The sequence below is a fragment of the Strigops habroptila genome, chromosome 1 (assembly GCF_004027225.2).
Source record: "Strigops habroptila isolate Jane chromosome 1, bStrHab1.2.pri, whole genome shotgun sequence".
Taxonomy (NCBI): domain Eukaryota; kingdom Metazoa; phylum Chordata; class Aves; order Psittaciformes; family Psittacidae; genus Strigops; species Strigops habroptila.
Window position 1 is genome coordinate 58,758,687 of NC_044277.2, and position 10,593 is coordinate 58,769,279.

Consider the following 10,593-nt stretch of genomic DNA (forward strand, 5'->3'; position numbering starts at 1 on the left):
GCTAAATCAACAGCCCCTAAAACAGATACAAAGAAGGCATGGAGATTTCAGTACCAACCCTTTCACCTTTCAGTTAAGCTCCTTTTTCAGAGTTACTTTTTAATGTCGATTTATCCAATATTTCTTTCAACTGGGATAGAAGTTGAAACAAGAAGAACTGAAATATTCTCTATTCTTTTTGTGATGAAACACCTACTGAGAAGCATAATGTATATATCCCTGTTTGATATCAGGATAATGGCAACTTCTGGTCCCTTAAAATAAAACCTGTTCTATCATTATCCATTTTCTGGTCATTCGCAGACCTCTCTCCTGTAAGTGCAGAAGGACCCTGGATCTGCACTCTTCTGACAAAGGCTTTCCTGAACACAACAGGGTTAGAACGCCTGTTCTCACAAACTTTTCTTGGAAATTGATGTGTATTTCCCTTCTACAAGCCAGTCTGGGTGATCATACTTAAATATGAGAACAAAACATTTTAAACAAGAAAAGAAGAAAAATCTGAATTTTTTTATCTGCAGTTACTCATAATCAGGCTGGGATTTACTAATTGCAGTTTGGATTTACCCAACACCACATTATTTCAATGAGATAAGAGACTTCTTTCTTTTCTACAGGCTGCTTACTTTTGGGGGTTGGGATTTTTTTTTGTTGTGTTGTTTTGGGGCTTTTTTTGGTGTTGTTTTGGGGTTTTTTTTGTTTTTGTTTTTGGTTGGTTTTTTTTTGTCCACCCCATTTGATTGGTCTCACTCTATAATGGAATGAATTAAAAAGTATTTGTAGCTTGATACAGCAATTGGCAACGTTGCCTATTGTACACAATTTTCTTTGCTCTATCCAGAACAGTGTTTTCCAAAATGGGGAGAGATTGTACATTGATGGGGTGCACAATACAATGCATTGGGATGAAGGAAGAAAATATTTTTTGCACCATAAATAAACAAATTAAAATTTTTTTTTTAATAGTGTTTATTTATCTTTATCTCAATTAAATTAAGGGTTTCAAGAACCTTTGATTTTACCATTTCAAGAATAAGGGTCATTCCTAACAGAATTTCTTAGTACAGAATATGGGAGCTTTTTTGGTAATTCACATGTTGGTGAGTTGGTTTATGAATTAAACATGGACATATTGCTATCTGAGAAAGCTCAAGAAATTCCATGTTTATTATTGCCAAAATCTGAAAGAAAGCTGTTAAACAGGAATATTTGAAATTGTTTTCTCCTTTCCAATGCATCCAGCAGGAATTTTGTGATTACTACTCTCCGGCCAAAATAAGTAATCCTGGAAAAAAAAAAAAAAAAAGAGAGAGAAATGATAAATGATCAGTTTTTAAGGAAACAACTGTAAGAGTACATGAATCTCATGGTAAACCATTCCCAAGATTATATTCTGAATCATCAATCACAGGCTAAGAATATGAAGACAACTGTGAAAGGTAAACCATGGAAATATGCTTAATCGAAAATTGAAAACTGAAATGGCAGAAGTTCAGATTAATTTTAAAATAGATATCTTATTCCTTACAAAGCTTCTATAATTTACCACACAATGAAAACTTATTTAAAAATTGCTGCTTGCATTTTTTCTAAAGAATAACTTCCAGCTAGTTTCCACACAACGGGCATGTTGTGTGAAAGTCAAAATCTCTTTTACATAGATCAATCTAATCCAAATCACTAATATTAGAGTATGAAAATGCTACTAAATTTGTGTACCACATAATATTGATTGGGCAAAAGAACAATATGATATTAAAGGATTCAAAGAATTATTGAGAATAGTTCAACATGTTAATATACCTAACTATTTTTAAATCCTGAAAATAATCCCATAGGTGGGAAAATATGCTCCACTGTGATTCATATTTAAATAAACAAAATATTGTGATTTTTCCAAAGGTGTAAAATATCTAGGCTATCTTTCACTTTTATATCCTAAACTATATTTCACATTTTTAAATCTTCAGAAAATCAAATGCTACATATACGCATAAATTCGCATACACATAATTAGTTATTCATAATTGCACTGCTTTATCTTGCGTCATGAAGACTAGAAATAAGCCAGCTTTGAGGTTTCATCTTTTTGAACTATGCCAATTCAAGTATGAATACTCGTACAACTCAGAGCATTTATTTCCATAATTACTGGAATTAAAAGAAGTCCTTGCAGAGATTTTACTCAATCCTAAAAAAAGGCAGAGAGGAGAGAAGAATCCTCGCCACGATGCCAGCTGAAAAAAAAGTTAATCCAAAACCCAAAGAATCTGATAAAACTGTAATGTTCCAAAGGGGAGGAGTAAAATTTAAGTTGTAGGATGGATTTCTCATTAAGATTGAGTGACTGCATACTCCATAGAAGGTCTCCAGTGCCCATAGATAGCCAATAGAAGCTGCTGATGAACTGCAGGAACTTTCTGCTCATGCACGTGAGACAATTCTGGGCCTGCTCATGTTGCTTTGAATTTTTGTTCTGGTAGTCTTTGAGGTCTGAGCAGTAGATAAGTGCTTAAGCCAGTTTAATTAGTTCGGTAACACTGCTGACATAAGCGAGTGAATTCTTCTCATCCTTCTACTTACCAGTTAACTTAGCTACAGCACATCCTGAACATCTGCTAGTTTCAGACACTCTTTACAGCCTTTATTTTGCTTACAATGAATATTATACAAAGGTCATAAGGTTCTAAAACTATGTCAGCTACAACAATTTATCTTATACAAGGATCCTTATTATGTTCTTTTGGTTGGGCTTTTCAGGTTTGGAAAGTTTTGTTGTTACGTACAAAGCCAGCAAGCTGAATGTTACTTAAAACTGAATTTTTTTATTTACCATTTTGGACTTCCTCATCTCAATTTGAAAACTGCCAAACATTATTAGTAAAGCAGAGAAGCAGTTCAAAAAAGTAATTAATTCCAGGGCTTAGAGTAAACTGCTATTTTAATTAAAAGAACACTAAATACCAATGTCCTGCTTCTTTGTACTCAGAACATCAAATAAAAAAGTCTAAATCAGTTACATTTAATATGCTTTAAATGTAAGTTGAAATATATTAAAGACATATGTTCTGTTCCTGCCATTTATAAACTGACTCAAAATTAAAAAAAACCACAACAAACCCCCCTCCCCCAAAAGTTAGAGAGGTCATATACCATATTTCTTGGTTATGCTGTGCCATATTTCTTATTGATTCTCTTCCAACTTGAGCTGAGTAGGAAAATCAACGGGTACATAATAAGTCATTTCACCATATTCATACTGCATATGATGCTACACCTCAGTTGTGCAGTTATGATGATGCCACCTATAGGTCCACAGAAGGTGTCCAAACCACTTCTTGTTTGAAGATGCGAAGAGGTGTTTTCCATGCTTTGCAAATTTACCACTTCTCTAGGTTGTCCAAAATTTAGGTCATACACAAGGAAGAAACCCTACATGTGAAGAAACATGAGGTTTAGGCAGTTTGATTTCTACCAGAATTTTACAGTCTCCTGTTTGGTGATTCTGTCTCCTCATGGAGCTGTGAAAGTCTCAGCAGGTATATCAACAGCGTACCATGGAGCATAGCATGGCTGCTCCCAAACTAGCACTGATCCCACTCACTGCCAAACAGGAATCTCCAACAGGATATTCTATGGTTCTGTGATAATCACCATGGCCTGAAGAAGCTTGAGCTACAAGGCACCCATGGGAAACACAGTTTGTTTTCTAAAACAGAACACTGTGTGTGCCACATGATCATACCAGCACTGCCTGGGGCTAGCTCAGGTATCTGTGTATAAAGGTCCTTTGCACTGCATAGATCTGCCTTATTACTTATACCTGTCATGCTTATCTGAACGTGCAGCTGAACTGCAGTAATGCAATAAGCATCACCATGGAACTTCCCATGTGGAGAAAATTTCAGCTTGTGCAAGAAGGCGGCGGCACACATTTTTGACAGGAAGAGAAGACTAGGCTTGTCCTTCCCTCTCCATGATACTTGACTTTCCTTATTATTTCTAATTCAATTGCTATTTTATGGCCAGGGACCAGAAAACTAAAAGATCAATTAAAATTTTGGGGAGGAAGACACGGACAACAGGATTACTTTTCTGGTAAAAAGAAAATATGAAAATTTCATTGTAGATAATAGGTCTGGCCTGTAAGTGCATCAGATAAAGTTTAAGAAACTGATGTAAGGCTTTATCACCACTGTGAAGCAAAGGACAGAAAAATACTCCCCTTTCTTCCTAGCTATGAAGTTCATCTCTTTGACCTTGTCTTCTTTAACACACTTTTAAAGAGTTGAACAGGAAACCTGCATCTGGAATCTGTGAAATCTTGGTTCAAATATTTTTTTTTTCCCTGGTTCAGACTACAGATTTAATTTAGGGATGCTGAATGTTAAGTAATTATCAAGATGTTGACCATGGCCTTTTTTTTTTTACTTATTTACTTTTCCTGGAAAATCAATGTTAGATATAAGAAACTTTTCCCAAAAGATATTTTCTTTAAACTACCTCATCATCACAGTATGTTTCACTTCAACAAATTATGTTTTAACGAAAAAAACAAACAACCCTCTTCTGTCAAAGAGCAGCACTGAAAAAATCCTAGCCCTCCCAAAATATAAAATAATCTGTTTGCAAGCTAGAAAAAAGAAAAGCATTCCACTGCATACTCAAGACAATGAGATATCAAAGACTGAAAATACATTAGTCACACTGATTTGTGCAACACAAAAACTAAAAACTGTGTTGGACAGTCCATGAGTCTTTTTCATCTCAGGTGCCAGGTCGGACCAACTGCAGAATCAGAGACTGAAACTCCAAATATAAAGCATAAACATCCACACTAAAAACGTTACTGGTTTTGGCTCCTGAATTTACATTAGCAGCAGAGATACCCAGAAAGGGTTGTTCAATCATTCATTCTCCGCTCAGAGAATGAGTTTAACCATTCAATGAGCTAGCTGTTCACTGATCCAGGATCAGTGAAACTTGCTTTTAATGCACTGCACATGTAACTGTTCTTTGTTTACGGATAAAATTTTATGCCATCATCTTTCGTATTAGAGTAAATTTTATCAGGATTATCATGGTATTATATGAGACTTTTTTTTTTTGCAAGCTACACTATTGTCATGTGACATGTTAATATTGGCCCAGTGTTACTGATATGAGCACAAATCCTGGATGGTGTATCAAAGCTTATCCCAAGTTCTTCAGATTTTCAATTTTAAGGTCTATTCTCAGTTTCTTATGCTTTTCTAAGCTTCATCCTTTTGTGTAGACTTTTTCTGCCAAGTATCTGATTCTATCTTTATACTTTGGAAAAATGTCAAGAATGGTTCAGTCTGATGTAGAGGAAAAAAATCCTCTTAATTAATTTTCTATTTTTATGACAATTATTTCACTGAAATGTTTCATGAAGACCTTATTTTAAATAGAAGGATATGTCTCTAAATTGGAGAGACATCAATTTGATAGATGGACCACTCGGCGGATAAAGAACTGGCTCGATGGCCGCACGCAAAGATTTGTGGTAAATGGCCCGATGTCCAGTTGGAAACCTGTAACGAGTCGTGTCCCTCAGGGATCAGTGTTGGGATCGGTCCTGTTCAACATCTTTGTCGGTGACATGGACAGTGGGATTGAGTGCGCCCTCAGCAAGTTTGCCGGCGACACCAAGCTGTGTGGTTCAGTTGATATGCTGGAGGGAAGGGATGCCATCCAGAGGGACCTGGACACGCTTGTGAGGTGGGCCGATGCCAACCTTATGAAGTTTAATCAAGCCGAGTGCAAGGTCCTACACCTGGGTCGGGGCAATCCCAGGCACTGCTAAAGGTTGGGCAGAGAACAGATTCAGAGCAGCCCTGCAGAGAAGGACTTGGGGGTGTTGGTTGAGGAGAAACTGAACATGAGCCAGCAGTGTGCGCTTGCAGCCCAGAAAGCCAATGGCATGCTGGGCTGCATCAAAAGAAGCGTGACCAGCAGGTCGAAGGAGGTGATCCTGCCCCTCTACTCTGCTCGTGAGACCTCACTTGGAGCACTGCGTACAGTTCTGGTGTCCTCAATACAAAAAGGACATGGAGCTGTTGGAGTGAGTCCAGAGGAGGGCCACGAGGATGATAAGAGGGCTGGAGCACCTCCCGTATGAAGACAGGCTGAGAGAGTTGGGGCTGTTCAGCCTGGAGAAGAGAAGGCTGCGTGGAGACCTCAGAGCAGCCTTCCAGTACCTGAAGGGGGTCTATAAGTATGCTGGGGAAGGACTCTTCCTAAGGGACTGTAGTGGTAGGACAAGGGGTAATGGCTTCAAACTTCAACAGGGGAAGTTTAGATTAGATATAAGGAAGAATTTCTTTACAGTGAGGGTGGTGAAGCACTGGAATGGGTTGCCCAGGGAGGTTGTGGATGCTCCATCCCTGGCGGTGTGCAAGGCCGGGTTGGACAGAGCCTTGGGCAACATGGTTTAGTGCAAGGTGTCCCTGCGCTTGGCAGGGGGTTGGAACTAGTTGATCTTAAGGTCCTTTCCAACCCTTACTATTCTATGATTCTATGATTCTATGAATTTAATTTAGATTTTTATATTACACAAATACTAAAAGTAATAAAAGTCTACCCAAATTTGACCAAGTTAGGAGACTGAGAAGTACATTAGGGCTATCTTTTACCCAATAGGAAGGAAAGAGGAAATGGATAGATATGAAAAGAGTAACACATACCTGAAAATATGCTTATTCTAGATGGTGCTATTGCTTCACTCTTGTGGAAAAAAAACCCAACCCTTTTTAGAATAAAAACGATTTGTCATAAATTAATTAATGACTATATTGTTGTTATACAAACAAGGGATATTATTAGGATATCAAATAATTTCACATATAGCATACCTAATTTCTGAATGTATATTATATTTATGTTTTTGGGTACTTTTTAAGGTAATTTTCAATTTTATGCATACTGCTATAACTAAATTACATTGCAGTAATCAATCAGATGGCCTGCACGGCCATCAGAATTGAAAGAGGTCTCCAAAGGTTAAAAAGGAAATGGGCTAAATCTGAGAAATATTTGTTATAGACATATTTACATTTATAACAATCATAGTGTGTTCCCTTCTGTTCAGATGCGTAATTTGTTTATATGGATTTAAGAATAAAGTCTTCACTGGAAAGAAATTGAGGGATTCAGTCATATAAGTGTTCAGAAAAGCTCTAGTTCAAAATCACTTACCTGGCAAAAGTCCCAGCAAGACAGCATTGGTGTCATTTATTCGAAACGTTATATAGCTCCTTTACTGCAGCCTGTGAGCAACCCAAAGCTTTTATTGTATTTATTTTCAAATCTTCATAGAATCATGGGAAAATAAAGCTGAGGAACTTAAGAGGTCACGGAGTTCTTTGGCACAAAGCAAGATGAACTATATCTTTGTCATTCCTTAGACGTTTGTGTAGCCAGTCCTGAAATTCCCTAGTGAAGTAGATATCAGAGTCTCAATGGGTGATTTCTTTTCATGCTTTAGTAACCCCATTATTACAAACAGTTATGCCAATATCCAACCTGAATCTTTCTGCATGCAAATCCACCACATATTGACAAAATTCCACAGGCCAGCTGGGTGTGTTTAAGCATCATGAGACTCTGGGCTTACACTGCTCTGGGTGCAGCGGTGCTGCTCAGTTGAAGCTTACTCCCCCATTAAGGGGACTAGATTTTGCACTTGAACATAATGATCAGTCTAGACTTTGGCTCAAACAGAGATCACAAAAGCAGAGTACAAAAAAAAAAAAAGATATCCCAAAACAAACAGTGGACTTCACACTCATGTTTCCTCCCTCTAAACTAGCTGCAGTATAACTCTTTGCTAAGCTACTGCCCCTGCAAACTTATATATGGGAAACTTTAAGTGATTTCTCAGTGGTTTACGGAAAACATTGTAGTTTTAGTTCAGCTACACTATTCGTGCTGTTTGTGGTATAGGATATAATATGACACCACATACCTGAGATATTTGGTGTGCCAAGTATTCCTTCATTTCCCTCCTGGCTGCCTTTATCCACAGCATATAATATTAAAGCACAGTCTAGCACAAGGCTCTGTGATCACAACATTCTTGCTGGAATCTAAATAATTCCCAGAGAGTCCCTAAACTTTCTAATAAATCTCAGAAATAGCCAGATGATGCCATTTGTAAAAATAATAAAGCAATAATCCTCATAAATCATAGCAGTTCACTATCAAAATATTCAGAAACTCACCTGCCATGCCAAAAAGGAAAAATTACAGGTGATAGCATTTCTGAGGTGGTGCAAAAGTCAATTCAAGAATGCTCTGAGAGTTATAGTCTGCTCATCCTTTTGTATAATTGTGTTATTAAACTTATACTGTCCTTAACTTTTCTTTGAAATGAACTTTAAAAAATGGACCCAAATTTATCACTAAGTTGTCTTTACCGTTGCAAAATAAATGGTTTCAATTAAAAAAAATCCTGTGGATCAGGTTGAATTTCCACAGGAGGTATGATCCAAATCAAGATATCACTTGTTTCATTTAATGAAATGCTGTATTTGAAGAAAAATATCACCACAAGCCACATTCACATTCTGAGTTATAAAATGAAAATTTTAATAGGATTTGCATTGGATTTCATACTACTGTCAGACATGAGATAGTGGAAAAGAGAATATGTTCATTTAGTTTCCATTTCTTCATAATTTAATGAAAATCTGACAGAGCAGGTGTAAAAGACATGTATATATAAGGCAGATACAGACAATACATAGAGATTATGTAAGAAAACTAAAGTTTTATCAGAAAAAGAAGTAGATAAATTCTGTGATGTATCAGTTTTCATCACAGAGGAGGTGAGGACATTCACTCTCTGGAACTACTCTTTACGGGTGAGCTTAAAGTACTGTTTAAATGAATTGGTGCTAGAGGAATGAAAGGTGACAGTAGCAATGCCAGCTTGTGAAAGAAAGTCACATAGTGATATCGATAACTGTAGATCAGCCTGAGCTGGGCAAAATGGTAGAAAAAAAGACGGAAAGGTGACCTGAGAATAAATACTGCATGCTTCAAAGAATCAACACAGCTTTTGCAGAAGAAAGCCATGACTGATACATCCACCAGAGTTCTCCAAGACAGCAGTTCTCCAAGACTTTCAAGAAAATGAAAAGCAGTTTAGTTAATAGACTATTCTTGGCTTTTCAGTATATTCTATATTAAAGTTTCTAAATAAACAAAGACATCAGAGATGCCAGGTAAGACTTCCCCATGGTAAAAAAACCAAAAAACAGGGATAAATGGTCAGTTTCACAGTTACAGGGACTTTTCAGTGGAACCTTTTAATGTCCCTGTTGTTGAATAGCTTCACAAATAAATCTGAAAATTTTAGGAGCAATGGTGTGAGAATACAAAACCGTGCAGAAGAGTCAAAGCTGAATGTGAACTATTGCAAAAGGACCTTGTAATACTTGAAGGAAGCCTCAAGAAACTGGAAGATAAAGCGGCAGATTAACTTAAATGAAATAATACAAGGTAATTAATTAAAAAAAAAAATCACCCGGTGACATACAATAACAGACTCAATTACAATGAATGAAAGACCTCTTGAAGTTTTTGTGGGTAGCTCTTTGATAATATCAGACAGAATTTTCAAGAGGCAAAAAGGCAAAATGAGTGTTAGCCATGGTCAGGAATAGAAAAATCACAAAATAGACAACTTTGTTTGAATGCACATTCTTAAATGTTACCTACAGTCCTGTTCATCTCACCTCAAAAAAACTTACATTAAAATGAAAAAATATGGATCAAAAGATAGGAAGTTTGTTGAGAGAAATGGAGTAGCTTTTACAGGTTTGGAACAAAGCGACTTACAAAAGATGTGGTAGGGTGCCCACAGAATTATTAGTGACATGAAATGGAGAAGTTGGGAAAGCTGGAGGATAAATACCATATTTCTTTTTTACCTTTAAGGATCTGCTCTTGTTGATTGTGAGGGGCAGAACTTGGAACACGATTTTGGTTTGATGCAATGCTTTTTTATTTTTTTTTTAATATTCTTATTAGCATGATTTTTAGGCTCTGTTTAAAAAAAAAAGAAAAAAAAGAAAAAGAATGAATGTCAAATTATTCTTTGCATGAAATCTCTGTAAGTATAAAAAGAAGGAAATTTTTACCTGGACTTGGTCAGATCACATTAATTTCTGGCCAAGTGCTAGTATGTCCTGGTACAGACTTTCATTGGGTGATGCTGGTTGTTTCAAAGCTAGCTGATTCCCAATCAGGCACCTAGTTCAACCAACTGCTACAAAAACCCTGAAAGATTCATACTTTTTCCCCTGTGTATTCTCAACCAGATCACAAGGATGCTTGAAGATATTCAGATTCTCAAGCTCCGAGCGAGTCCTGCCAAGCAATCTTCCTCTGCCATAGTGACCACGGAGGTCTTACAATATTCAAGGCTCCCTGAGGTACTTGAAAGTCTCAATGGCTCAAAGTTGTTCCTTCTATGTGTCCTTAAAAGAGATTGAGACTGAAGTTTTCAGGTTCTTCCCACTCCAGCGGTGAACAGGAAGGTCTTCTCTTGGCCAACCAACATTCCTG